Source organism: Argopecten irradians, chromosome 5 (genome assembly GCF_041381155.1).
Source record: "Argopecten irradians isolate NY chromosome 5, Ai_NY, whole genome shotgun sequence".
NCBI lineage: Eukaryota > Metazoa > Mollusca > Bivalvia > Pectinida > Pectinidae > Argopecten > Argopecten irradians.
In genome coordinates, this window is record NC_091138.1 from 47,567,896 (window position 1) to 47,592,514 (window position 24,619).

General features: G+C 38.2%; 1 protein-coding gene across 7 annotated transcripts in view; it reads left to right on the top strand.

Moving 5' to 3' along the window:
- Positions 1 to 24,619, top strand: part of LOC138324077 (FMRFamide receptor-like) — a 70,595-nt gene that overhangs the window by 14,568 nt on the left and 31,408 nt on the right. For 3 of the 7 annotated variants that reach the window (XM_069269100.1, XM_069269097.1, XM_069269096.1), the window contains exon 2: positions 7,194 to 7,328. The exons of 1 other annotated variant lie outside the window; for it this stretch is intronic. The gene's annotated coding sequence lies outside the window, so the exon portion shown is untranslated. Of the gene's footprint in view, positions 1 to 5,800; positions 5,898 to 7,013; positions 7,329 to 20,640; positions 20,957 to 24,619 lie in introns of those variants that run through there. 3 more of the 7 variants (XM_069269099.1, XM_069269095.1, XM_069269101.1) reach the window with 3 other exon arrangements.

Below are 24,619 nucleotides of genomic sequence, written 5' to 3' on the forward strand. Positions count from 1 at the left end.
CATTACTGACGTAACTGTACAATGCCTATAATGACATATAGTCCAAATAATTTCATCTTCGCCATGACGCATTTTGAAAACACATGTTCATGTGTATATTGCAGGCCCTGTAAATCAGCGCAAACATACACATCTGTGTTTTCCGCAAAATCATAACAAAGATATAAATAAACAAAAATCTCCGTGAGTGGCTCATCTCGTAAAGTACCTTCAAATAGATCAATCCGATCACCTTAATGGCTAATTTACATATCACCAACATTTTTTCTGACCCATGTTTATTTATGCAGTGTCAGGACCACTTTATGTGTGTGTATTTTGTATTTGTAACAGGGTGAGCTATCGTAAATGCCATTCCGACCGGTCACGCATGGCTTTGAATAAAGTCACATTGTTTCGCTTACAACACTTCATCAGCAATTCAACGAACATTATAATGATAATAAGAGTAGAAAAGCGGATTCATGAAGTGGTATTAATTTACTTGAAATGTATAGTTGCATTCGGACTTGACGGAAACACCAAAGATATGGTTTGGGTTTAAACGTCAAGGACATGACCATCGGTTAATATGTAGCTTAATGCTTCATAATTAGGTAAGATATTTAGGTCACTCACCTCACGGAAAACTTAACAGCGAAGAGGAAAAGTTTGGATGGAAAGTTGGTTTTAAACAATCGAGATAAAAGTAGATAGAGCGAAGACCGAGAATTTACACGAAGTCTAGATTGTATATTATAGATATTTTGTTTCTTATCAGTAAGTTAGAGAAAAATAAGATTATGAAAGGAAAATGAGAAAAATGACAGATAACGTTGAAACCGACAGAAAAAGGGCTAACGATGAAAAGTTGGTGAGAAATTAAGTAATTGTATGAATGTGTAATTTCAAGACAATCAGGTCAAGAGACAAAATGGGGTCAATGATAGACAAAAACGTGAGAAACAGAAAGTAGGTCATAAAAGGAAATGAGGTCAGTAACAGAAATTGAAAAGTTCAAAAATAAACGATTGGATCAGAAACAAAAAGTAACTCAAAAATAGACACTTTGGTGAGAACAAAATGTAGGTCAGTACATACATGTATATTCCAGGCATTCAGCCCAGGCACCGAAACTAGGTCAATGACAGACACGTTTATTAAAAAGTGGTGGATGAAATAGATCAGAATCATAAAGTGGGTCAATGATGTATACTATGATAAGATAGGATATATCCAAGGTCAAACAAATAGGTCATGTTACAGAAATAACACTCGTACATCGGTAAGAACGGCTGTACTTATTTAATTCACCCTCATATGTAAGTCAGTATCTATCGATTTACATGTATGTAAAAATATTTATTGGCTCTTTGTAAGTAGCACATTTTTGTACTGACGGTAATAATTCTGTGATAACAAGCTGTTGTATGTACAGAGCATCATGGATCACGCCATAGTAACGTTCCCTTGTAGGACTTATAACTCTGGAATTACATAGCGTTACCAGGACAGCCAAAACCTTAGAACATAAATAAATGGAGTAGCAGAGAAAACAGCGTCACGATATAGGCTTTATCTTTATAAGTTATGAATATTCCTAGTACAAATGTGACTACCCTTACGTTTTATCGCTAAAAACCTCTCAAAGAGTCGAAATGGTTGAGTGATTAAGTTATTTCGACATCTGGGTTACTATTCTGAATCCCATGTGGGACAATTCATAGTAACTGACCATTGGTCGATGATCTTGATCCGGGTACTCCGACTTCAATTCAAACCAAAATCTGACATCTCATTAAATGGACGTGACTGTTTATGTAATGTTAACAAAACGAACCAAAATATTGCAATTAAGATCCTTTGATAGTTGTGAGAAATGAGATGAGTATCTATGATTTTTTTTATCAAGAAATTGGTCTGAAATCAAAACACGGAGTGGCTGTTTTAAGCAGTACTTGCAGGTTACCTACTAACTCGAATCAAATTCAATAATTTTAATAAACACAACAAAAATAGATTTAACTTCTCTCATCTTTCAACTCTAAAGACGTTACGATGGCTTCCATAATTCGTTTAGATTTATTAGCATAGCTGGCAAACTGGCAGCCTATTGCTGAACAACAAAGAGGCAAGACTGAAGTGATACCTTCACTATGGGAATCTTATTGGGTTCCTAGAACGTCTTTAAGGGAAGAAATCACGTGCTGTACAAACAATCGTAATGGATAATCGGGCCATGCAATATTTCAGCTATGAGTAGAGATCACATTTTAGACGGCAGCGTCCAATGATTTATATAATTAACAATGACGTGTTTTAATGACCACCTTTTTATAGTTTTAATGATTTAAAGAAATTAACAAAATTCACACCAAAAGTGTTTCGAACATATTCATTTATTTGGAACGTTCATTATGATCGTGAGTATTCCACCAACAAAAGTTGGAAACCTTGTGGTCATGCACTAGGGTAATTTGTGTGCAGATCCACCCCCCACCCCCCACCCCCCCACTCCTCCTCCCCCCTTTGTGGTTGTTTTTGTTACTTCATACTTCATTTCATGTACTTGTGTCTTAAAGATATTATCAAAAGCCAAAAGCATAATGTTGCATGTTTCCATCGATGATATCGCAAGCAGAAAATAACAAGAGAATCTTCGTTGTGCAATTTGGGAATTATATGACCTTGAATGCAATTGCTGACTCATCATGAAGAGCAATTAAAGCCGTATAGACCTCATTTTCTATTACCTATTCATTCTTATCTTTAGATAGCATCTCCGAAAATCCGTCCTCGCGTGACCGCTGCGCGTGTCACTACAATGAAAATTGTAAACGAAAAAATAAACAAAGCAAAATGTTATGCCAGGTGAGTGAGTAATAAAGGACAACAGTCTTTATAACAAATAACATCTTAACGGATACCTTAAATCGCGGTATCACCAGTTATGGTATAATTACAAACACGCTACTAGGTATTCATGTTATTGAATGAAATGAAAACAATGACATAGGTTTGTGCGTGTGTTGTCTCCTACCATAGGTATCCCGACCTATGCAGATTTATTTTATAGCTCAATCTCGGGATGTTATTGTTTACGGATTGCGGCAAACCAAATATTTTATCGTAAAGTCGATGTAATATAATTATGGTTGTTTAGATTGACATTCCGTAACGGACAGAGCTTACGTGATCGTAGGTGATATCAACAGACAATTAACTCCCTCCCTCTTTCTTCTTCTCCCCTCCCCTCCTTCCTGTTGACAGTAATCTGGTATTTCATAGAGCAAGATGCCGTTACATGTACAACAACCGACCTTTACAAACCCGAGGAACTCTTGTCATCTAGAACCACCCCAACACCCCTCTGACAACATAATCTCGTACATTTAAAACCACACCAACGCCCCTCTGACAACATAATCTCGTACATTTAGAAATACAACGAACTTTTTCGTCTCTCGTCCTATGTATTGAAGGCATCGACCTCATTTTTAAAAAGCAATATCCTCCTAGATTAGCCAACACATTGAGCTAAAATAGACCCTGTCTTCACTTGTCAAGAACGACATGGTTACCGATCTGCCTATTTACATGGACGCTGTAGCAACTCCCACATCCCCAAACGAAAACACGATAGAATTGGACCCATTCTCTTCAAAATAATGTAAAAAAAACAAAAAAAAAAAAAAAAAACACCATATCTGTTCAATCATATGCGACCGATTTAAGTTTCTGCAGGATGCTTTCCAGTGAGATAGTATTATAACGACGTCATCCAGTAGTGCCAGTATTAGATAGACAAACGCAAACGTACCGCAGCCTCAAAACGTTTCTCGTGTATGACTTTTTAAAGCAGATCAAACTCATAATAGATTCCTTTTGTCTCAGGGACGTAGAAAATTGTATTGATCGCAATGAAGATTACCGGATGACTGGTTCAAACGAGCAATATAAACATCCTCCATATCAGTAACAAAGAATAGTTTTGATTTTTAAGAGACTGCGTCGGCATTTGAATTTAGTACCAAATAAAATGTGTTTTGATAGACAGGTGTTACATTATATTTCCGTGGTATTGTATCTTCTGGAATGTGCCATGACGCTTTCCTTCAGCTGATTAATCATACATTTTAATACGTGACACCATTTGTTATATTGCATTTTCGTAATCTCAATGTTTACGTTTTTGAAGTCTAGAATCATTTCAGGTCCACCCAAGATATTGGTGAGCATTCCATTGTCTTGTGTGCCACGAGCGTTTGAAACCGTTAACTAAATGTCTAATTCTACTGATCAAACATTTTGAGGTTTTGATACTGATCCGTCACCCTAGAATTTAACATGTATTATCGATATCTCTTTGTATTTTTAGTTTTTCTTAACCAATTGCTGTGTGAGCTCTACTTTAAATTTACACTTTTAAGCTCTCAGGTGATATCTGCTCTCTCTGGATTTCTGTTGCTAAAGAGTGGTTGATGTGAACTCTCTTTGCATTGATTGTTATCATAAAACATTCGAGCTCATATATCTATGTTAGTCATAAGCTCCGTAAGCTCTTCGTCATTCTCTCAATGGTTGTTATAAGCTCTCCTTCGTAGCCGGTATAGTATCACAGACCTATTGAATAACTACGTTTTGAACCTTCCATTTAGTGATTCATTCCATCAGTTAATGCATTTATACTTCTACTTAATTTGTCACAAAGCTACACCAACCCCAAAAGTTGGTTATGAGAGTTGTGGCAGTACCAAATGTTTTGTTACAAATATAATAATGTTTGTATACTCTCTGAAATCAACAATTTATATATGAATCAAGCGTTTTTATTGGCTTAGGGTACCTCTAGGTGTAATTAAAACATTTGGTATATAAAACACTTGTTTCTCTACTGTAGTAAAGATGTCTGAGCGCACCAAATGGTAGCTGCGGTTGTTATGAACAATCACTGCCGTTAATAGACTTGTATATATATCTAACGCATGTCTTATCAAAAATTGGAGGCCTCTTAAAATATAAAGCTAAACATGTATTCTCGGTTTATCTATACAACAAGATTAAGTCGGCACTGCTGTCTGAGAATAGGGATATTTCAGTGATTTGATCGCTCTCTTTCCTTACAATTATCACTACGCTCACCGCTGCTCCGTTGCACGAACAGGAGGATATTTTAACTTTAACATGCACACGTGTTGTAGACTTTAATGATTCTCAGAACCCATATCGAGTACACCGTAGCCTGAAGTGATTGTATACTACCATTACTTATATTAGTACAGAGTAATATCACCAAGGTCATAAGCAGATTATTGGCATGAGAGATGGAACATTTCACCATTCAACCTTTTACGGACGAGAGTAATATTTACGATACGGGATATTCAGTCACTTTCACTTCCGTTGGCCATGGACTACATACTTTTTCACATGTATAAGTATACTATGCATAAAGATAAGTCTATCTGTTTATAAGGGCATTACAAAATATACAATGCATACTCGTTCAAGGTTGTCTTAGATCAAGGTCTCTTTAATCTTGCCAATGACCTTCAATATTTTGCTCGCCCGTTTGATGAAACTAACATGCATTGGGGGATATTCTAGGTTATAGCTAACCGTTGGTTGATGTTCTTTTCTCTGAAAACAACGGCTTTGTACCATAATAAGATATTTACACGCCTTCGAAATTGGTCATAAATGTTTAATCACAAACATATGAACATTACAAAGATTTGTTTATTCCTACTCAGCATCGCAATTTCTGTCACCAAATTCTTTACTTTGTGAGTTTATGGAATGTTCATGTACATGTATCAAATTCACTTCCTGGTTGCCACAGAGTTGATTTATGCTACCAAATGCGATAACAATAATATTGTCATGTCGGTTTTGGAGATGACAATCAAGTGCTCGAGGTAAGTATTAGTTCCTGTTTTAACAAGTGATATTTTGAATGTCTATTTCTCACTTCTTCTTTACACTAGTTGTCCTAACTCTTGCCTGATCCTATTTTGCCTTTTGCAATCACCATGACATATCTTCTTTGTACTTAAATCTTCTAACTAAGTTGATAAAAAGTGTCAATGCATCGGTGCTAACACGAGATATTACTATTAACTCGTAAAGTGTTGTGTAACATGTAAATTTTGACAAAATATGTGAAACAATGTAAATTTCGTGAAAACGTGTCTACATGTCTCGGCACATATTTCCGTCACGAAAATAAACATACATATAAGCTCATGTTTACTAGTGTCCACAGCAGGTGCAAGAGAGATGTACCATTTCCATGATAATGGTACTTCTTTTTGGATTATATTTGTCGCAAAACCATGTCATGTCCATTATCAAAATTTAGGAGGAAGCGTTCGAGAAAGAGGCGGTATCATGAGGTATCATCACCTTTGACCTAAGAAAGGACTTAACTGCATCTAAGATAAAACTTATTTTGAACTTACTACATGTACATCACTACGAAATTGGGGTTCATTTATCTATACATGTATGTCACCAATCAGTTTATCCCATTGATTGTGTATTTGTTTGATATAAAATATTTATTACATTTGGAAAAGACACCTGTTTTTGAAAAGGTTGTATACAAAACGTGTAAAGGCTTTTCCATAAATGAAGACATGTGTTCCGAAATTGTTTCTGGCTGTAAATGCCTCATGTTCCAAATCTATATGAAACGCGTTTTAATTTCTCGCGACATGTTCCAATCTAATGCGTGTTGTGTTCATATTGCGTAAGTGGTGTTTGAGATTTTTCGGTCACGCCTTTCTCCGTACATTTTTTCGTTAATTGTGTTGTGAAATGTTTTTGGATGATCATATGGGTTTTCCTCATTTTCTGTCTACATGTAATACACAAACTTTCAGTGCAGTGTTCCGGATTCAAGTAAATATGAGTTCCGCGATAACGTTCTCTGTGTCCCTTACGAGGAGAATAACCCGTGGTGCTCGTTGTGAATGTTCCCGTACAACTGTTGGTCAGAATTGACTGAACAGCTTCTGTTTACAAGAGAGAGGGGGCGGAGCCTTCTGATGGAGCGTGGAAGGGCGGGATCAGCGCGTGGCTGCTGGGCCGTGTCCACGTGCTCCATCACAGCCATGAAGCATTTGTAATACCAGGATATGGTAGGGACTGTCCCGCTTTTACAGACAACTGTTCCGTGTATTCTAAATTCCTTGTGTTTGTTTTGTTGACAGAACAAGGACTGTTGGGTTTTCTGTGTGCTAAACCACGTGTCTTTACCGGGAATACTGTGTGAAATGTGGTTATAATCGGTCACTATTGTTACAGTAACCTTGGGAACGTCACCACAATTATTTGTCGTTTAAAAGGTAAGTGTGTCTTCTCATATTTCTTTCTCGTAAATACAGCTACTGATCCGGGTAGTGTTTGTGTTATAGGCCAAAACAAGGTTAAATAAACCACGATACTGAAAGTCCACCATACAAATACACAGCTAAACTTAAACGCAATTTATCAACGTTATCTCTTAGCATTCGCTGCTTGTTTAAATTGTTATCAGTGAATTTTAATTCTCGACATATCTAGAAATTTATCTTTTGGCTGTAACTGTGTATATATACGTTACGAACATATGGCGAGAAATCGACTGTTCACGGTCGTCGAAAGTTCATAAGACAAATTCTGTAGCCTTGTACAGTGTACGTCTTTGCTACAGGGGAACGCCGACTCCCTTAGACTACCTTTAATTCGTTTTATATAAGTTGAATACACTTGAGTATGGGAACCGCGAGAGTGCCCTAGATCCCTAAACCGATAAAGTAGTTCGCTTTACAATTCAAGTATTGAATACAACCCTTCTAATGAAACTGATACCTTTTCTTACAAATGCGTGTACACAAGGGTCTGTTCTCTTTTTATTGACAATGGTTGATTGGCGAGACATTGTGTTGTCGGTCAAAAACTATCCCGTCGTGCACTGGGGGCCTATATACGCCGTGCAGGAATTGCACCGGGACCCAAACATGCCCCCAACAATGTATACATGTGTGTGCAATAGGCTTTGATGCGTGACGACCGCATCTGTTGTTCATATGGTTGTAACCGTCATGATTAAAGTTAGTGTAGAGTGCATTTAATTTGGATAGGGGCAGAGGCACAGCTAATATGCAAGTGGTTTGATCTTTTTTTTAACACGAATTCATGTAAATAAACTGTACTACCATTGTAATTAATCACAAACAAATTGAAATAAGTATATATGTGTTCGACCTATTGGACCGACGGTATATTCGTTATACACGGGCTGTTGTCAATGATAAAGTAGACATTGCTGCTTTTCGTGTTTTATCATCCGCCGAGATCTGGATGACAATTCTCCAGTCGGGCGGATACGACGGGTCCTGAATTATTGATGAGGTGTGACCATTATACTACGTTAATTAACAACTCAACTATGTCTGTGGCTTTGGTACGATCCAATTCATTAATGAGAATATACCGCAGAATTAATTTAAATATCAAATTACATGATTGGCATTACGTGAACAATATAATATCAGAATAAAAAAACAATAACAAACAAAAAGACTAGTTTTTCTCAAATACCTACACGTGTAATACTTGCTGGTTTAGGGCAATACACTTATGTCTCCTGGCGCTGTATTGCATGGCTACCCATGCAATAAAGCCTCGTGACGTTACAGCATCAACGCAATTACTATTTTCTCGGTGCAATTTAAATATTTTTTTAGAAAGAAGGCTGGATTTATGTTGAAAATATCACGTAATTTTCATGTATGACTTGCAGTCGCGTTTTTCTCGAATTTATTTCAATATGTTGGAAAATCATAGTAGTAAAATTCCAATAAAACGTTGAGACATGAGAGAAAAATACTCTTTCATATGTTGATATGAAGGATGAGGATATTCTACCCTTGGGATCACAAAATGTTGCAAAACCCTTGGCAAGCTTCGGATTTTACTACATTTTGTGACCCTCGGGTAGAATACCCCTATCCTTCATATCCACATATGAAAGAGTCTTAATAATACATGGATGTCGCATCCACTTCCGGTTACCCGATATGACGGGAATGGCTACATCATCTGCTTTGGACCATGACGTACTCGCTTTTTAACAGAATCACGATACACTGAAACTAACGATATGGATCTGTGTATAGGTGACAGAGCGATCTACGGTCCCGTAATTTACGAGTGTCGAATCCGGGAAATAGAACGTTGTCGTAAAACTTAAAGGTAACATGCAGGACACGGATTTTTTTATATCTCATAATCTGTCATTTTTATATAAAGTATTCAAACACATTCTATATGTTCGGATGTCAACTTCAAAAACACATCTGAGAGATTGGAAATAAAAAAAAATATGATAGAGTGTTAATTAATATCATTTTAACGAGAGTATACATTAGCGTATCTATATATATAAAGCAAATATAATATGTTTTGTGTCCCTGGGGTATTAATTGGAGATCCCCCCCACCGTAATGAGTCTATTATAATGCTTCATGTTCGTACAACTTTTCCCTGGGAGGGGGTCTGGGGGTACCTACAGTTTCTCTTTAAATGTTCATTTTGTATGTATGTTATACATTGTGTGTAACCCATACCCACACTGATACATCTACTGTACTTTTAAAATACGTTATGTCGCATGTCCGTGTCTCTATGAATCTATGTATGTGTGTAATTACTAAATTAACCGTATGCATATATAATTTTAAGATGTATACAATGTATTGATTAGCACTTAGCCACTCACCTTGGGGTTTTACAGAGACAGAAAGTAAAGGTTAATGTTGATTTAGGTACTTGTAGGTTTATAAAATTACATGATACCCACTATTCAGCTTATGATTCCGGAAGCTTGAAAGTTCAGATTGTGTCGGGGTAGCTGCGACGTACATGTATAACGTCAGTAGCATGATGTAAATTGATAAGAAGCATTTAATCAGAACAGTCATTCATGTTGTGTGTCAAATACAGTATTCCCTCCCTACCCGAGCTTACATGGCTTTCATTAAAATTAGTCAGCATTCCTAGGTTGCATGGCGCAATAAAGAATAAAGTTTAACATTTAAGATTGTAGAAAAAAGGAATAATGATAAAGTAATTGCGGTTTGCAGTTTTAGATAAAACAAATTTCATTTCATTGTATGAATTCAGATCGTGTTTGAAATAAAATGAAGCCTAGTCCATGACACTAAGTGTAGACCAACATGGCTTTAAAGAGGTGTGTTACAGTGTCGACGAAGACGCGCATATATACAGTCTTTTTGAACAACGATAACTTGTATATCTGTATCTGTGTAAAATCTCATTGATACTCGCAGAGAATAATTTTGACAGGGTTTTTTCCCCTTTAAATTGCTGTAATTATTTTTCAAAAGGCAATAAAAAACTGAATGAGGTTTAAATAATAGAGCGTGTCTGACATTGCCCGAAGCTATCGCTGTTGCAATGTATATATGAAACTGTATACACAGCAAGTGTATTATGATACCTGTGTACCGACAACGTTCAGTAAAAAATGACAGATCAAATATATTCTATAAAATACACTGTAGTTATTGGAAGCATGAATACCCTTTGTCTGATTTGATAGTTAGATTTTCCAGACTTCATCATTAAAAAATAATAATAAAGAAACTAATAACTAATAACATATCATATTTGAAATATGCGTTTAATACGACACTTTTTAATACCTCCTGGATTGTCATTGTGTTTAAGGTTTGCTGACATATATACACGTGTCTTAACATGGATTGAAAAACGGGTCTTTGAATTCCGCCATATGAAGGTGGAATTCTTTTATTGAGTTTCAAGTCAATTTTTTTGAGTTTCAAGTCAACTTTTTTGAGTTTCGAGTTAACATTTTGGAAAGGATAGTAGACAATTGACTAATGGATAAAGGAATAAAGAAATATACTGAATGCTGAAATATCAAAAACATGTTCGAAAATCCATCGCGGGAATGAACCAATGAATGATTGCAAGCAAATGCCAGAAAGGCGGGCGAAACGAAAAGTCCGTCAATCACAAATTAGAACGTTGACAAGATGAGCGAATGACCAGGAATAAAACAACATACTGGTTACTTCAAGTAAATGTCAAACATATCGATTATCGATAAAGCGCATGATGAGTATATATACACTACATGGGATGGATATTCCTACATATGTTTAATGTATTACAAAATGTAGTATGGCAAAGTCTAATGACTACGCATATAAAGATCATTATACACAGGACGATGAAAAATTGAACAAGCTGACCGTTAGACAGAAAGACAGAGGCAGATGGACAAATTCTGCATCGAAATGGACAAATAACCAAGAGGGAAACCACTAATTTTATCTTCAGACAGTTGACAACCGCAAAGTTGACCTGATCGTATCTCCGAATTAGTTCGACTACAGTTCAACAGAAGGCGAATGAAGCCGATAATCTATGTATGATTATAGTAGATTGTTTATCGATTAGTTTTGTCCTTTTCCGCATCATTTTGTCTGTCCCATTATGGATCACAATTGACAAGGGCGGTGACAGAGACTGGCTATTTCACATGTAAAATTCCGATCAAGAAATATAATCATGATATTCTACTTTAAAATAAAGCATGGCCATCGGGTGTTTTGAATTTTGTTTCAACGTTCAAAACTAAAGAATAGTAGTATAACATTGCGTGTTTTCTTTAGCCGTTACATTTCGGGGAAAACATGCATATATAAAGTCTAAAACTATAATATGAAGTGTACTTGTTTTGTGGATATGAGAGGATATTAAATAATGAAGACTTGAAATAATGTCATTCTTCAACTTCAACGGAAACCGGAAGTTAACAACAGTAAATTCCGGATATTCTGTTGATGGTATTAAATGATACAAACGATGTACAATGTATATAACAAAAGCATGACGTTAGCTGCAGTTGTGATGAAAAACCTAGCAACCATAGCAATGGGCTAAATAAATGTTATAACTTTCATTTGAACTGAAAGTAAACGGCTATTCTAACTTTGTTGGCTTGAAAATGTCACCAAATGTATATTAATGACATAACCTTGGAAAATGACAAGTGGTATTCAGTGTAAACATTGCTGTCACCTTGAAAACTGACAATATTGTAATCAAATGGAAATGAGCGAGTGTTTGTTGGAATCTATTAAGAGATTAAACGCAAATAACCGCTGATTTTATCGGAGTGGCATTAAAATGAAACTAAAACAAAGCAATCATATGCAGTTTTAATAATCAAATTGAAAACATATAGTGCTGTGCCAGAGGCGAGAACTAGAAGGTTAATTATCGCATACTCTAGTTGTTAACTGAAAACAGCAACAGGTTACAATGTATAATGATTGTTTTATTGTATTTATGTCCCGGGCACAAATCTAATTTTTTTTATTTAACACGTGGTCAAATGTATTAAAATTTAATCAAACGGTAACATATGTTGCACGCGTTAGAGGGTATCAAATTGGTACCGTTTGGATTTTTGGTTGGTTGGTAGTTTGGTTTCGCGTTTAAAATGTCCTACCAATCGCTAAGATGGTTTATTGACGGCCTCCCACTGTTTCATCATCGACACTCCTGGAGAGGAGGGGGGTAGGGCAGTGATAGTAACCCCTAGAATATTGAGGATGACCATGTTTGCGAAGTATTGCGTTTAAAAGGGAGACTGTGACATGTTCGTATTGAGTCTCTTTTTAATAGTATTAATCTTGCCTATTGTATAGTGTTGTATCATTGAAGCATACTTCCAAAGACACCAAAAACAGCAAGCCTCGACATCCAGCCACATTACTGCCACAAGAACTTTCGGCAAAATATTTATGCTGAGCGCCAAAAAAGAGCAAATAACATCATTTTGTTTCTTCGTGTCTGTTTCATCGTCTCTTGTCTATCAGATAGAACCAAGTTGGTTTTTTTCACAAGGGCAAACGTTCAAGCCAAGGGTCAAAGTGAGGCACTGGTGCCATGCCATTTGAAAATGGCGAACCGAATGCGAAATCGAAAGTATATATATGATAAATTCTGCGGGGAGAGTTAAATGGGCGCATAGTCTAACTCCTAATTGGTATCAGGTCATTACGCAGTCTTGGGATATTGTGATACACAGTCCAATAGACGAACAATACATTTGTTGATTTGTTGTGATGAACCGTCCGGAGGAGTTGACGTTTTCTAGAAATGGCGTCAGTAGAATGGACCATTGGGTATATTGGGGCGGTCATAACATTTTACAACACCGAAGCCAGTGTCCTGCCGGTACGGCCAACTTGTTATGACAATGGTAATTATGTGGGTAATTAATTTACCCCCAGGGATAACCTCACCCTAGCTCTGTCCTTTGATAGAGATTTTGAGTTAGATGTGAGCACGCTATATGTCCATATATACAGTGTACTAGACGTACGTTATCAGAGAAATAATCCTATAATATTACAAAGCTTATAGTCACGTCCTATCGAAATACACATGTGTAATGACGACTATGCGTGAGTGAATAGTTATGACGATGTAATGTGTTCGTTAAGACTTTACTGTCAGTATATTCATACCATACTTTAATTTACCACAGTGTATTACGTGTACACGAGTACAACGTGATACCACAGTGTATCGTCAGTATACACGGGTACCACGTGATACCACAGTGTATCATCAGTATACACGAGTACCACATGTTGCCACTGTGTATCATCAGTATACACGAGTACCACGTGTAACCACAGTGTATCATCAGTATACACGAGTACCACATGTTACCACAGTGTATCATCAGTATACACGAGTATCACATGATACCACAGTGTATCATCAATATACACGGGTACCACGTGTTACCACAGTGTATCATCAGTATACATGAGTACCACGTGTTACCACAGTGTATGATCAGTATACACGAGTACCATGTGTTACCACAGTGTATCATCAGTATACACAGGTACCACATGTTACCACAGTGTATCATCAGTATACATGAGTACCACGTGTTACCACAGTGTATCATCAGTATACACGAATACCACATGTTACCACCGTGTATCATCAGTATACACAGGTACCACATGTTACCACAGTGTATCATCAGTATACACGAGTACCACGTGTTACCACAGTGTATCATCAGTATACACGGGTACCACGTGTTACCACAGTGTATCATCAGTATACACGGGTACCACGTGTTACCACAGTGTATCATCAGTATACACGGGTACCACATGTTGCCACTGTATCATCAGTATACACGGGTACCACATGTTACCAAAGTGTATCATCAGTATACACGGGTACCACATGTTACCACAGTGTATCATCAGTATACACGGGTACCACGTGTTACCACTGTGTATCATCAGTATACACGAGTACCACATGTTACCACTGTGTATCATCAGTATACACGGGTACCACGTGTTACCAAAGTGTATCATCAGTATACACGAGTACCACATGTTACCACAGTGTATCATCAGTATACACGGGTACCACGTGTTACCACAGTGTATCATCAGTATACACGAGTACCACATGTTACCACAGTGTATCATCAGTATACACGAGTACCACATGTTACCATAGTTTACCATCAGTATACACGAGTACCACGTGTTACCACAGTGTATCATCAGTATACACGGGTACCACGTGTTACCACAGTGTATCATCAGTATACACGAGTACCACGTGTTACCACAGTGTACCATACAGATTCACGTGTACCACGTGTCATCATCACGGTACACAAGTATCATCAGTATACACGAGTACACGTGTTACCACAGTGTATCATCAGTATACACGGTACCACGTGTTACCACGTGTATCATCAGTATACACGGTACCACGTGTTACCACAGTGTATCATCAGTATACGAGTACCACGTGTTACCACAGTGTATCATCAGTATACACGAGTACCACGTGTTACCACAGTGTATCATCAGTATACACGAGTACCACGTGTTACCACAGTGTATCATCAGTATACACGGTACCACGTGTTACCACAGTGTATCATCAGTATACACGAGTACCACGTGTTACCACAGTGTATCATCAGTATACACGAGTACCACGTGTTACCACAGTGTATCATCAGTATACACGGGTACCACGTGTTACCACAGTGTATCATCAGTATACACGAGTACCACGTGTTACCACAGTGTATCATCAGTATACACGGGTACCACGTGTTACCACAGTGTATCATCAGTATACACGAGTACCACGTGTTACCACAGTGTATCATCAGTATACACGAGTACCACGTGTTACCACAGTGTATCATCAGTATTACACACAAGTACAGTACCACATCAGTAACACGTTACCACAGTGTACCATCGGTGTATCAGTATACACGAGTACCAGGTGTTACCACGGTGTATCATCAGTATACAAGAGTTCCACGTGTAACCACAGTATATGATCAGTATACACGGGTACCACGTGTTACCACAGTGTATCATCAGTATACACGAGTACCACGTGATACCACAGTATATGATCAGTATACACGAAACACGTGTTACCACGTGTATCATCAGTATACACGAATGCCACGTGTTACCACAGTGTATCATCAGTATACACGAGTACCACGTGTTACCACAGTGTATGATCAGTATACACGAATACCACGTGTTACCACAGTGTATCATCAGTATCAGAATACACGTGTTACACATCGTATACGTACCACGTGTTACCACATGTATCATCAGTATACACGAGTACCACGTGATCATCAGTATACATCAGATATCACGTGTTACCACAATGTATCATCAGTATACACCTGTACCACGTGTTACCACAGTGTATCATGAATCCAGTATACACATGTATATCAGTACCACGTGTTACCACAGTGTATCATCAGTCACGAGTACCACGTGTACAGTGTATATAGTATCACGAGTACCAGTGTTACCACAGTGTATCATCAGTATACGAGTACCACGTGTTACCACAGTGTATCATCAGTATACACGAGTACCACGTGTTACCACAGTGTATCATCAGTATACACGAGTACCACGTGTATACCACAGTATATGATCAGTATACACGAGTACCACGTGTTACCACGTGTATCATCAGTATACACGAGTACCACGTGTTACCACAGTGTATCATCAGTATACACGAGTACCACGTGTTACCACAGTGTATCATCAGTATACACGAATGCCACGTGTTACCACAGTGTATCATCAGTATACACGAGTACCACGTGTTACCACAGTGTATGATCAGTATACACGAATACCACGTGTTACCACAGTGCATCATCAGTATACACGAATACCACGTGTTACCACAGTGTATCATCAGTATACATAGGTACCACGTGTTACCACAGTGTATCATCAGTATACACGAGTACCACGTGTTACCACAGTATATCATCAGATCATCAGTATACACGAATACCACGTGTTACCACAGTGTATCATCAGTATACACGGTACCACGTGTGTTACCACAGTGTATCATCAGTATACACGAGTACCACGTGTTACCACAGTGATCATGTATCAGAATATCAGTTACCACATGTATCATCAGTATACAGGTCCGTGTTACCACGTGTTACCAAAGTGTATCATCAGTATACACGAGTACCACGTGTTACCACAGTGTATCATCAGTATACACGAGTACCACGTGTTACCACAGTGTCATCATCAGTATACACGAGTACCACGTGTTACCACAGTGTATCATCAGTATACACGGGTACCACGTGTTACCACGGTGTATCATCAGTATACACGAGTACCACATGTTACCACAGTGTATCATCAGTATACACGGGTACCACGTGTTACCACAGTGTATCATCAGTATACACGAGTCAACATGTTACCTCAGTGTATCATCAGTATACACGGAGTACCCACGTGTTATCCACAGTGTATCATCAGTACACATACGAGTACCACGTGTTACCCACAGTGTATCATCAGTATACACGAGTACCACGTGTTACCACAGTGTATCATCAGTATACACGAGTACCACGTGTTACCACAGTGTATCATCAGTATACACGAGTACCACGTGTTACCACAGTGTATCATCAGTATACACGAGTACCACGTGTTACCACAGTGTATCATCAGTATACACGGGTACCACGTGTTACCACAGTGTATCATCAGTATACACGAGTACCACGTGTTACCACAGTGTATCATCAGTATATACACGGGTACCACATGTTACCACTGTGTATCATCAGTATACACGAGTACCATGTGTTACCACAGTGTATCATCAGTATACACGAATACCACGTGTTACCACAGTGTATCATCAGTATACACGAATACCACGTGTTACCACAGTGTATCATCAGTATACACGAGTACCACGTGTTACCACAGTGTATCATCAGTATACACGGGTACCACGTGTTACCACAGTGTATCATCAGTATACACGAGTACCACGTGTTACCACAGTGTACCATCAGTATACACGAGTACCACGTGTTACCACAGTGTATCATCAGTATACACGAGTACCACGTGTTACCACAGTGTATCATCAGTATACACGAGTACCACGTGTTACCACAGTGTATCATCAGTATACACGAATACCACGTGTTACCACAGTGTATCATCAGTATACAACGAGTACCACATGTTACCACAGTGTATGATCAGTATACACGGTACCACGTGTTACCACAGTGTATCATCAGTATACAGAGTACCACGTGATACCACAGTATATGATCAGTATACACGAATACCACGTGTTACCACGTGTATCATCAGTATACACGAATGCCACGTGTTACCACAGTGTATCATCAGTATACACGAATACCACGTGTTACCACAGTGTATGATCAGTATACACGAATACCACGTGTTACCACAGTGTGCATCATCAGTATACACGGTACCACGTGTTACCACAGTGTATCATCAGTATACACGAGTACCACGTGTTACCCACTGTGTATCATCAGTATACACTGGTACAAATGTTACCACAGTGTATCATCAGTATACACGGGTACCACATGTTACCACAGTGTATCATCAGTCACGAGTACCACAGTGTATCATCAGTATACACGGGTACCACATGTTACCACAGTGTATCATCAGTCACGAGTACCACAGTGTATCATCAGTATACACGGGTACCACATGTTACCACTGTGTATCATCAGTATACACGAGTACCACGTGTTACCACAGTGTATCATCAGTATAAACGAATACCACGTGTTACCACAGTGTATCATCAGTATACACAAGTACCACGTGTTACCACAATGTATCATCAATATACACGGGTACCACGTGTTACCACAGTGTATCATCAGTATACACGAGTACCACGTGATACCACAGTGTATGATCAGTATACACGAATACCACGTGATACCACCGTGTATCATCAGTATACACGGGTACCACGTGTTACCACAGTGTATCATCAGTATACACGAGTACCAGGTGTTACCTCAGTGTATCATCAGTATACACGAGTACCACGTGTTACCACAGTGTACAATCAGTCACGAGTACCACGGTGTATCATCAGTATACACGGTACCACGTTTTACCACAGTGTATCATCAGTATACACGGGTACCACATGTTACCACAGTGTATCATCAGTATACACGGGTACCACGTGTTACCACAGTGTATCATCAGTATACACGAGTACCACGTGTTACCACAGTGTATCATCAGTATACACGGGTACCACGTGTTACCACAGTGTATCATCAGTATACACGAGTACCACGTGTTACCACAGTGTATCATCAGTATACACGAGTACCACGTGTTACCACAGTGTATCATCAGTATACACGAGTACCACGTGTTACCACAGTGTATCATCAGTATACACGAGTACCACGTGTTACCACAGTGTATCATCAGTATACACGAGTACCACGTGTTACCACAGTGTATCATCAGTATACACGAGTACCACGTGTTACCACAGTGTATCATCAGTATACACGGGTACCACGTGTTACCACAGTGTATCATCAGTATACACGAGTACCACGTGTTACCACAGTGTATCATCAGTATACACGAATACCACGTGTTACCACAGTGTATCATCAGTATACACGAGTACCACGTGTTACCACAGTGTATCATCAGTATACACGAGTACCACGTGTTACCACAGTGTATCATCAGTATACATAGGTACCAGACGTGTTACCACAGTGTATCATCAGTATACACGAGTACCAGGTGTTACCTCAGTGTATCATCAGTATACACGAGTACCACGTGTTACCACAGTGTACAATCAGTCACGAGTACCACGGTGTATCATCAGTATACACGGGTACCACATGTTACCATAGTTTACCATCAGTATACACGAGTATCACGTGATACCTCAGTGTATCATCAGTATACACGGGTACTACGTGTTACCACAGTGTATCATCAGTATACACGAGTACCACGTGTTACCATAGTTTACCATCAGTATACACGAGTACCACGTGTTACCACGTGTATCATCAGTATATACGGGTACCACGTGTTACCACAGTGTATCATCAGTATACACGAGTACCACAGTGTATCATCAGTATACACGGGTACCACATGTTACCACAGTGTATCATCAGTCACGAGTACCACAGTGTATCATTAGTATACACGGGTACCACATGTTACCACAGTGTATCATCAGTATACACGGGTACCACATGTTATTACAGTGTATCATCAGTATACACGAGTACCACATGTTATTACAATGTATCATCAGTATACACGAGTATCACGTGATACCTCAGTGTATCATCAGTATACACGGGTACCACATGTTACCACAGTGTATCATCAGTATACACGGGTACCACATGTTATTACAGTGTATCATCAGTATACACGAGTACCACATGTTATTACAATGTATCATCAGTATACACGAGTACCACGTGTTACCACAGTGTATCATCAGTATACACGGGTACCACATGTTACCACAGTGTATCATCAGTCACGAGTACCACAGTGTATCATCAGTATACACGGGTACCACATGTTATTACAGTGTATCATCAGTATACACGAGTACCACGTGTTACAAAAGTGTACTATCAGTATACACAAGTACCACATGTTACCACAGTACCAGGTGTTACTATATGCTACATTTTCCACAAATTGTCAATGAATACCCCATTTTACTACAGTATACCACCAATATACATAACTGATATACCACCAATTGTGTATACTGAAGCACACAACCACGTGCTCAAATTTAAAGTTTTACTACTACAAGTGTATACGCTTGGTTAAATTAAGGCGAAACCTGTTTTGGCCAAATAACCCTAATTATGGCGCTTTCCGTCACGATAACTACGACTACTACACATAGACACTGAGACTAAATTATTTTCTCTGCAGTTTATAAAAATACTTGTCAAATACATAAACGGATTTGTCATCGCGATATACGATTATGAAGTTTTTATGTGATGTATATTATGCAGGAGGAGTTAGTATATTATATATATGTACAATACAAGTATCTTAAGAGGGCGTATGTTTTCCATACGGGATCCAGCTGTCATCTGACCTGAATAACGTAAGAAGGCCAACACCAAACATGCCTCCATACTGCTGTCAGTCAAGTTGTCACGTGACTTCAAAGGAACTGCAATCAGCAATTGAACAAAACAGAACGCTGAGTTAAGTTTACATATGATACCGAGCTGTGATACGGACACTACACTGGGACCTTTTCTACTTATCTGATTTAGAGCGAATGTGTCATATGCGTTTCGTGTTGGCCTTAGATCCGGATGGATTATATTCGTCGCATAAACATACAACAATCTGGGATATACTGTTTGGAAAACACGTTACTTTGGAAACATGTGCGCGAGGACTGGAAGGTCATGTCGTAAAGTCAAATGTTTACAGTAAGTTCGCATTTAAAAGTTCAAATTCTATTGAAACTTTAACAGGAAAATACTTCATTATCTATTTCATTATGTGTATTATTTTTGCCATGATATTGCTATCATATTTGTGATAATTGGTGTTCAAGTTTTGTGTGTCATCACGACATAGTTTATGGTTTACATAGATCTTGGTCCTTCTGAATGTTCAGTAAAGGGACGAACGGTAGCCCGGAAGTGGTGTGCTTGCTCGATGTCTTCGGCGATATACTCAAGTGAGAAAACACTATACAAGGGACAAGCTCCCCTCTGACAAAACATCATAACGCGCATCACCACATGCCAACCTTTTGTTTGATTTGTTAGATTTAACGTCCTATTTACAGCCAGGGCTTCAATTAAGGACGGTACGGCCCTCTATGTGAACAATGTTTTGCGGTGTGTTTATGTTTATGTTCTTGTGATAGTGTGTTTTGGGAGGCTAGGGTATGTTAGTGTTGTGTCTTCTTGTGATAGTGAGTTTTGAGAGGCTGTAGTATGTTACATGTAGTGTTGTGTCTTCTTGTGATAGTGTTTTTGGGAGGCTTTGGTATGTTAGTGTTGTGTCTCCTTGTGATAGTGTGTTTTGGGAGGCTGTGGTATGTTCGTGTTGTGTTTCCTTGTGATAGTGTGTTTTGGGAGGCTGTGGTATGTTACATGTAGTGTTGTGTCTTCTTGTGATAGTGTGTTTTGGAGGCTATGGTATGTTAGTAATGTGTCTTCTTGTGATAGTGAGTTTTGAGAGGCTGTAGTATGTTACATGTAGTGTTGTGTCTTCTTGTGATAGTGTTTTGGGAGGCTTTGGTATGTTCGTGTTGTGTCTCCTTGTGATAGTGTGTTTTGGGAGGCTGAGGTATGTTCGTGTTGTGTTTCCTTGTGATAGTGTGTTTTGGGAGGCTGTGGTATGTTACATGTAGTGTTGTGTCTTCTTGTGATAGTGTGTTTTGAGAGGTTGTAGTATGTAACACGTAGTGTTGTGTCTTCTTGTGATAGTGTGTTTTGGGAGGCTGTGTTATGTTAGTGTTGTGTCTTCTTGTGATAGTGTGTTTTGGGAGGCTGTAGTATGTTGCATGTAGTGTTGTGTCTTCTTTTGATAGTGCGTTTTGGGAGGCTGTGCTATGTTCGTTTTTTGTATTCTTGTGATAGTGTGTTTTTGGAGGCTGTGTTATGTGAGTGTCGTGTATCTTTGTGATAGTGGCACTCCTATCCCTTTTGTAGTGCTATCTCATTCAATATATCGATAGATTGATAAACCATCTTAAAATAACGTTAGCTCATAATAAGATGCTGGATAAAATCAACCAACAACCCCAGTGAATGTAAAATGATGCTTAATATGTCGTAATGATTCAAATAAAACGGAACGAACCCGGATTCTCCAACAATAGTCAGTGTTCTGTCGAAGTATATCATTACAACAGTTAATAGTTTTCTTCTTCCAGCTGTTGTGAATAAAACGCCCAACCCAGGATATAGACATGGTGTCTAGTCCGTTATTATTAATTAAGTCTCTAATTAATACATCGAGAAGCCTCTCATCTGAAATCAATGTTACGGAGACTTGAAGGCGATTACAACATATACACCGTACAAGTTAATGATAAAAGTCACCTACTAGAAGAAAGTTTTACATTAAATACGCTTTCTAGACTTTTTATTTGTATTTGCTGACTTCGTAGTAATTAGATAAACCTTCCTAAAACCACAAAATACACAACGGGAGTTTAGAATTGAGAGAACGAGTGATATTCCGATATTTGTCACAATAGGATTGCGATACTACATTAGAGAACATTAGTTTGGTGTTGTTATGGGTAAACCAATGGAATTCGAGTGATGTTGCACATACATATCGAAATTTATAGAAAACAGTCATCAAGAATCCATAAGACGCACTTTCGTATTATTATAACTGTACATGTTTATAATACTTTTCCTAGAGTTTGATGATTACATGTAATACAACGCAGGCAAACACGGTTCTTTTTACTTAACAACGAGCGTTTTCATATAGCAAGATATGATTGCAAAATGACAAATTTTAGAATCTATTCAACTCATTCCGAAGTATGCGTAAATGCCACGATGCCTTGGGGTCTACTAATATAAAACGTCATAAAGTATTGGTGCGCATAAAGAGATAATTCATATATAAAATAAAATAAAGATTTTCTGCAAAAACATCTATTAACTACATTTGTCTGGAAAAAATATGTCGGTACAGTGGTTTTTTTAGGATACCGGAAGTTTTAAAAACGTGTAGCTACTCTTACAAAGGGATTTCAAGTAGGTGCTTTTAAGAACATGTAATTATGAAGAGCGTATCGTATATCATTAAAACGTTCTTCCTTGAGCCTACAGAGATGTAGGGATTAAATGCACAGACGCTGAAATAGCCATATACGAGTGAAGTCACAAGTTCAAGGTCGAAATTCAGTGAGCCAAATCCTTCTTAGTATTCTGCACTACTTTGTTTTGAAAAAAAGTTCGTCTTCTTAACAGCCACGATCTGTTGATAGGGTAGAAAATATATTTTTTCTTTTTCATCTATTGATGTCTTTTATACGATTGATAACATCAAATTTCTTTTAAAACTCGTTACTCTGCATTTCTAGGCTTGTGAAACGTGCTTTGTAAGTTCTCAGGATGCCAATATAGTGTGAAATACTTATAGTACAGTGTACCACCAATTATAATTGTAAACTGTAAAATATTTAATCATATATTTATTCAAAGTAAAACTCTTTATCTAAACTACACAGGTTCGTCATATTTTTGCCCTTGGGCGTACGGTTGACGTGTATAAAGTTTATTTCTTGTCCGCGTCGTTTATACATGAGAAACACGTAACGAAACATATTATTTGTCCTATCATTCGGGTTTTACTTAGATGACGCATTGCTCTAAGTTATAATTATCAGATAGTGTAGATTTTCTATCTCGATAGCTGAGGGTACAACAACAACAACAACAATAGTTGACCATCCAAACAGCAGTATGTCCGGGCGATGACCAGTGGAGAGTTTATAAAATGACCCATACGACGATAGTAAGTAGGAGCCATGTTGACCATATAGGACGTGTCTTAGTCCAAACGGCGCTTGACCGTCACCATGGTGTGATCTAGTATCACTGATCGTGGGTACTTGGAACTGCATAGTCAAATATGTCATCAAACTTAATATGCATCACTCGGCTTCGATTCAAATCGATTGTCAAATCCTGAATCCTCTAGATCTGTTTTGAATCCAAAATGGTATAATTCTTTTTTCATAAGAAAGCTTTGCTTTAGTGAAGGAATTTATTTGATTACTACGGGAAAGCTTGACGGTCGACATTTTGATCTTTTCGGGAATACTCCGTTAGTTTCTCGAGTGACCGAGCTTTCTTTCCGTTTCTAGGGAACGAGTTCGAACACTATGTGGGCAGTTGACTTGTATTGATCACAGGTCGACGATTTTCCTTCGATTACTATGGCTCCCTTCACCTCCCACACATAAATGATCATATCGTTTCAATGGAGGTAAGTACAAAAACAGGTTACATCTTGGCGGTTTTGCGGCCCAAACTTGATCGGTAGTTTTAATGTCACCACCCAATTGTCAATGAAGACAGACACATGACCTAGATTTAACCTAAATTGTA